The sequence below is a fragment of the Acanthochromis polyacanthus genome, chromosome 22 (genome assembly GCF_021347895.1).
Source record: "Acanthochromis polyacanthus isolate Apoly-LR-REF ecotype Palm Island chromosome 22, KAUST_Apoly_ChrSc, whole genome shotgun sequence".
Classification (NCBI taxonomy): domain Eukaryota; kingdom Metazoa; phylum Chordata; class Actinopteri; family Pomacentridae; genus Acanthochromis; species Acanthochromis polyacanthus.
Genome location: NC_067134.1, coordinates 15,089,730 through 15,096,111, shown reverse-complemented (window position 1 = coordinate 15,096,111; position 6,382 = coordinate 15,089,730). Strand labels below are relative to the sequence as shown.

Here is a 6,382-nt window from a genome sequence, read left to right as displayed (position 1 = left end):
ACTAATATATCTGATTATTTCCAGGCTGATTTCAAAGACTATTTCATTAATGTGTCAAAGATTTTTAAACACCTTAAAATGTCGTGTGTTTTCACCCACTAAAAAGTCAATTTGAGGAAGTACATGGGAACTTGATTAATATATTCTTAATGTATTATTGTACGATTTTAACTGTATGATTGTATGATATTGATGTAATTTTAAACTTTCATGATGTTTATAAATGTTAATTGTAATGATCTTTTGTAAATACAAAAATTTTTAAGGACCCCAGGAAGAATAGCTAACCGAAAGGTATAGCTAATGGGGATCCTAATAAATAAACAATAAACAATAAACTAAAGCATCTAAGGATTGAGTAGTTTAATATTTAAAAAACAAAAATCTTATTCCACACTGACTTTGTCATATATTCCATGTATTTTTTGCAACTTAAAATATTCAAAACTGGATTACCAAAACTGATTTCAACTTTATAGGCAGGTTTTTAGATTTTGTGCCGATGTGACATATTCCTATTGATGTGTTTAAGTAACTAACTCGATTTAAAGGCAAAAACGGGGGTTCTCTGTGTTAAGTTGAAATCAATGGAAAAACTACTGTTTTCTGTAATGGCCATGTGTCACTGCTGCCTGTTTGTTCTTCTATAGGTAACTGCACTGTAAAAAAAAAAAAAAAAAGTCAAAATTTGTCAGTAAAGATGCCAGAAAAAAGAACTGCCAAAAAAAGTGGAATACTGTAGTTTTCAAAAACTGTAAAAATCTGTGGAAATAACTGCAAATATCTGTAAAATAATCATATTTCCTAGCTGCTTTAAATATATTCAAACAGTGTAATTTTTGATGTGGACATCATTTGCAGCCTGCTTTTAAGAGCTGCAATGGAAATCAATACTTTTTATCTGATTTATAATACTGATTGTTCTGAAATTAAACAAAACAGAGAAAATCTGTAAAATAACTGGCATTTGTTCAAAAAATTTAGTTTTTACAGTGTGGGTATATTGCACAGAACTGAAGACAATGGGATAACAGGTGATTTGTTTTGGGTTTCTGGTTTTCGTGGGATATGTTGATTTAAAAAGAACATAGAACAATGCAATTATTCATTTTTTTAAAAGGTGGTTTCCAACAAAATTCTCTATGCCTTTTGCTATACCCGCAATGAGATTCATAAATCCGCGGCTCCCTTCTCCTTTCTTAAAATCATATGAATCCTGTCTTACAAGTTGCCTCTGCTGTGAAACTTCATGTGGGTGCACCCGTTGAGGGTTTTTCCAGAATTCTTCAATCACTACCTCCCGGCTGAGCGTAGGGGGCGCTACAAACGCTGCATTGCACCTGTGAGACGAGCACAGAGGGGAGCCTATTTGTCACCAGCCTGTCTGCCTTGCCATTGAGTGCTCACTTACTGTGTGTGTGTGTGTGTGTGTGTGTGTGTGTGTGTGTGTGTGTGTGTGACAAGGGAACCAGTTTCTCACACACATCCTCCATCCCGTCCTCCTCGACTCTCCCCTCTCTCTCTCTCTCTCTCTCCCTCTCCCCCCTGACCCCAGCGCCATCTTCTCTGTCTCATCCTTTATGCATACTGACAGCGAGCCCCTCCGTTTATGGCACTGCATAACGTTCCCTCATTACTGCCCTGGACTCAGAAACCCAAACGCAGCAAGGAGAGAGGGAGGAAGGGAGGGGAGAGGGGGAAGAGAAGGGGGAGGAGGAGGGGGGGGGGCGATATAGAGAGGTGGAGGAAGAGGGGAGAAGTGCCAATGATGACATTCGCTTTGGCTAATATTAATCTGATTCATTTGGCACGTCAGGAAGCATCACTTTAACTGTTTCTTTGCTGCGGTGCGACTATCCATTGATAAGTGTGTGTGTGTGTGTGTGTGTCAGGTACGAGGCCACGTGTGCAACATGCAATTAAACAATACAAACTGAGATGGGAAGCAGATGCAGACGAACAGGAGCGATGCACTCATTGAGCAATTTGTTGCACACGCTCTCAATTGATTTGCATTTTGCACACAAAATAGTAGGATGTGGCACACGCACAATCACAACACGCCATGTGCTCACATTGCCAGCGCACGCTACATACGTTTATTACAAGTTCATACGTGATTGCATGCACACAATACAAACTGATGCATCATGTCAACTAGTCGACTGTGCACACACACATCGATGTATAAATCCCTACAGTACACACACACACACACACACACACACACACACTACGGATATACACATCAGCTGGTGCAGGTCGCAGCAGCTTGTGTTGGCTGTAAACAGCAGTGCAGGCAGTATGGAGAGCGGTGGCTGTGTGAGCGCCGGGCCGGCCAGCCAATCAACCCCTCGATCTCCTGTCCCTGCCCTTCCATTGATCCCCATTAAAATGCTTAGCAGATGCTTGGCTTGAGAGAGACAAGCGCTTTTCTCTGCTGCTATTTTCATTTGTATGCTCCTTACCGTCGGCCCACAGTCTGGAATAGTCATTTTGCCAACTGGGATACAGGCCCACTCCAGACAGTACAGTAGCATCTATTCAGACGTAGCAGAGTGTGCTAAACTAGCGAATGTTGAAATGTTGAATTGATGTCGCCGGAGCGGTCTGCACCGGGCTTGAAAAACTGTCGTGGACTTCATGCCAGAATGACAGTTTTACCATCTGTGGCTGTGCACACAGATATACACCTGCGTTGTTTTGTCTCATCAGGACTTCAGTCTCGCTCTTGAATTGACTTCTTTGTAGAGGAGTTCCAGTTTTCCCAATTATATTCCAGTTTTATGCTATTTGCATCTTAACTTTGTGTTTAATCCATCATTAATATTGATAATAAAATATTGCACTGCCTTAATTGCTGAAATGTCCACATTTTGGTTGTCTTAAGGATCTGGTATATATTCTATTACAAATTAATTGTGCAACAAAAAAAAAATGCTTTTTCCACTTAAAGATTAACTTTATAGCTGAATTTTGACACAAGATTCTTGGCATAGTGTGGTGGCACGATTGTCCAGTATGTGCAATGAAGGATTCTGGCCATGAGTGCAGATTTCAGGTGATACTCACTGGTTTATTACTTATATTAATCAAAAAAACCCTGCCTTTTAATGTCCGTAGCTTTATGGAAGTTTTAAAATCAATGAATTTATCATTAATGTAGCAAGGTGCCAGGTTATTTTTCCAAACAAAATCGCACTAAAGGACAAAAGAGCAAATTATGCCAACTATATCTATTATATTATATATATATTGCATTTTGAATTGTCTTCTAGTGCCTGATTTTACATAAATAAATGTGTTTTCATCATACACAAAAGCTGGAAAGTCCAAAATTGGTCCATAAAACTTTACCAGAATGCAAGAAATGAATTGTTTGCTGCTCAAAATCTTCTGAAATTGTTCAAGCAATACCTATGATGAAGAGTACGCCTGGATTTCTACTAGATTTCAAGATTTCCACTGCACTCACCTTCGGTTTTACTTATATTCTGGCTACACTCTGAGCTTCAGATTGTGTGACAGCTCATGTTTCTCTCCCTGTCAAACTTTGTTTCATCGGCATTTTTGATTTTTATCAGATGCAAAACTACACAAAAAGGCATCATGAACCAAATTTGTTCTTGTTCTGTTGATTATAATCGGTTATTTCGACAACGTTAGCGCTTTGTTTGGGGAGATCCGATGTTTAATAGTGACTTGTGAGACAAGCTGACATTATAATCCTGCATATGACTCCCTTGGACACACACAGAACTGTAAACATCTCATTTGTGACATAATCCTGTGAGCAGCGCGTGTCTGGAGCATGTGGGGCAAAGTATACCAGGATCAGGACTGGCTTGTGTTGTTATGCCAGCCAGTCAAATAAAGCAGCTATTGTGTGTGTGTTTGGGTGTATGCCTGTGCATACTATACACTGTATCTGTTGTGTATGTATGCATGATGTGGGTGACTGTGTAGGACGTTCTCTTGTTTGCACGCATACGTGAGCATCTTTCCGTGTGTGTGCTTGGATGATTTTTTTTTTTTTTAAACTTCTGCGCCTGCTTGGTAACTGAACCCGCTGTCTTCCTGTTACTGTGTCTGTGTGTGGCACTTGCCTCTGAGTACAGGCGGCGTACACTAGCCGGCTTTGTCCTGTCCGAGCGGCTGACGTACGTCTGTGGAAGAAGCCCTCTACTTTGGGTCCCTGCCTATGAAAGCCTGGCTTTGTTCTCGCGGCCTGCCAATCACTCCCCGGGCTGTCGAAGGGGAGGAGAAGGATGTCCAGGGTTTAAACTTTTTCAAGCGTGGAGGAAAAAAATGGACATATATGTTTTTTATCTTGCTTTGATAAAAAAGAAGCCAGAGGGAAAAGGGAGACTCATCAACAGGACCCAGGGTTTAGGGAACAAACTGGAAAATGGCGTTTGCTTGGACTTAGAGGAATGACGTTTCTGTCGATACCAAGCATTCAGGAGGTCAGAGGTGCCCCTCGAAGTTGAATATGTAACTAAAAATATCTCTGTTTTTGTGTTGCACTTAATTACATATCTACAAAATGCCAAATACAGATTCTTCTTGTGAAGCTGACGCCTGATCTGCACCTTCAAGTTAAAAGTCCCGAACTCGGATCTGATGCTGAACTTCATTGCAGCTCCTTCCGTCTCCCTGCTGCAGCATTTGACAACCACGAAAATCCTGAGCACAAACCCCTTATGAAGTGTCAAACACTTCATTTCCTGCATTCAGGTGAACTTCATGCACCAATTTTTGGACTTTCCGGCATCAATTTATGCTGGATGTGTCTGAATTTATGTGAAACAAAAGAGGAACCAGGTACCAGTTATGAACTTCTCAGCCATTCTGTATTGCTTTGACATATTTATTTTCCTATAAATCAACTTTTCTCATTTATTCGTGCAGATTTACTCTTCTGTCCTCTATCAACGTGCAGATGGTGTCTGCTCCAATCAGTTTCATTTATTTGATAGTACACGACTGTTCAAAAGTTTGGGGTTCACTTTGAAAGGTCGTTATTCTTTTTCAATGAATATAACATTAAATGAATCAGAAATACAGTCTAGACAATGTTAATGTGGTAAATGACTGTTCTAGCTAGAAACGGCTGATTGTTAATTGAATATCTACATCGGGGCACAGAGGAACATTTCCAGCAACCATCAGTCCTGTGTTCTAATGCTACATTGTGTTAGCTAATGGTGCTGAAAGACTAATTGAGGATTGGTGATGGTGATCGTAAACTTTTGAATGGCAGTGTGCAAGTGTGTTAGCTGCTGTTCAAAACTTTCCGCACATATCAATGTTGGATATGACAGAACGTCTGCCCCTGTTAGGGGCATTTAAGAGTAAACACTTTAGTCACCCTTTGGTCCTTTCATCTTTTTATTAGGGAGGACAAATGCTCTAAAAACGGAGGTGGACAAACTAAATGTATGCCGATGCTCACGCTGAAAGTGTGTTTTTGGATTTGTACAGCAGAGGTTGAGAATATGGTTACTAGCCTGAAAGTGGCAAAATTTATAGAGGTAGTGAAATGATTTGAAAGACCTTTATAGGTGGTACAATGAAATGGTGTGTAATAGGAGCATCATTTTTGTTTGAGAACTCGTGTTAAGGGGTTGCAGGTAGACGATTAAGTTCAGAACCAAAGTCCTGTTGTCCCACATGAGCCAGTGTAGCAGGGTCCTGGGTCAACTTTAACCATTTCTTATGGCTAAAAAAAAGGAAGAAGAGCATAAAGCAGTAGGAATTGGAGAACCTCACAGTCAACTGTTAAAAGGAACAGAAGTGTAGATTTCATGTAAGCCTCTGAATCTGCACTGATAAATCTTAAATGTGTACCTGTAAAACAATGATATAATGCCCCTGTAAAACATCCTCATATCAAGTTCAGGGCTTTGCAGACACACACAAAGACAACACCAACACAAAACACCGCTCCACAATTTCCACTTCTCGTAGCTGTCACAGTGCAGGGACACATTGACAGCGCTCCATTTAGTCGACAGGGCAACTCTGACAACAGCTTGAACAGCACGCTGGGAGTTGCCGTGACGCTCAGAAGATCCGATAATGGGTGAGGAAGAAGGGAGGTGTGAGGAAGGGAGGAGGAGGGGAAGGTTGGGGAGGGAGGGAAGGAGGCGAGGGAGGGGACTGAAGCCGAATTTGCGATGTCATGCGGCCGATTAGGCAGCTAGTCTATCTCGCCAGCGTCAGGGGGCCTCTGATGGCAGCTCCGCCGTCCCACCAACACATCGTATCCATCACCCTCCCCTCCCTGCACCCACACACACACACACACACATGCACACTCTCTCTGTTTGCGTCAGGAAACATCATTCCCTTCTATGTCACCTGCTCGGACCGGGAGCAT

The 6,382-nt window shown here is 41.4% G+C and overlaps 1 long non-coding RNA gene across 1 annotated transcript; it reads left to right on the top strand.

Moving 5' to 3' along the window:
* Positions 1–4,105: 4,105 nt before the first annotated feature.
* On the top strand, positions 4,106–4,902 carry LOC127531803 (uncharacterized). The gene is made up of 2 exons (XR_007938910.1): positions 4,106–4,466; positions 4,560–4,902. It is a non-coding gene; the product is annotated as an uncharacterized LOC127531803 (long non-coding RNA).
* Positions 4,903–6,382: the final 1,480 nt, after the last annotated feature.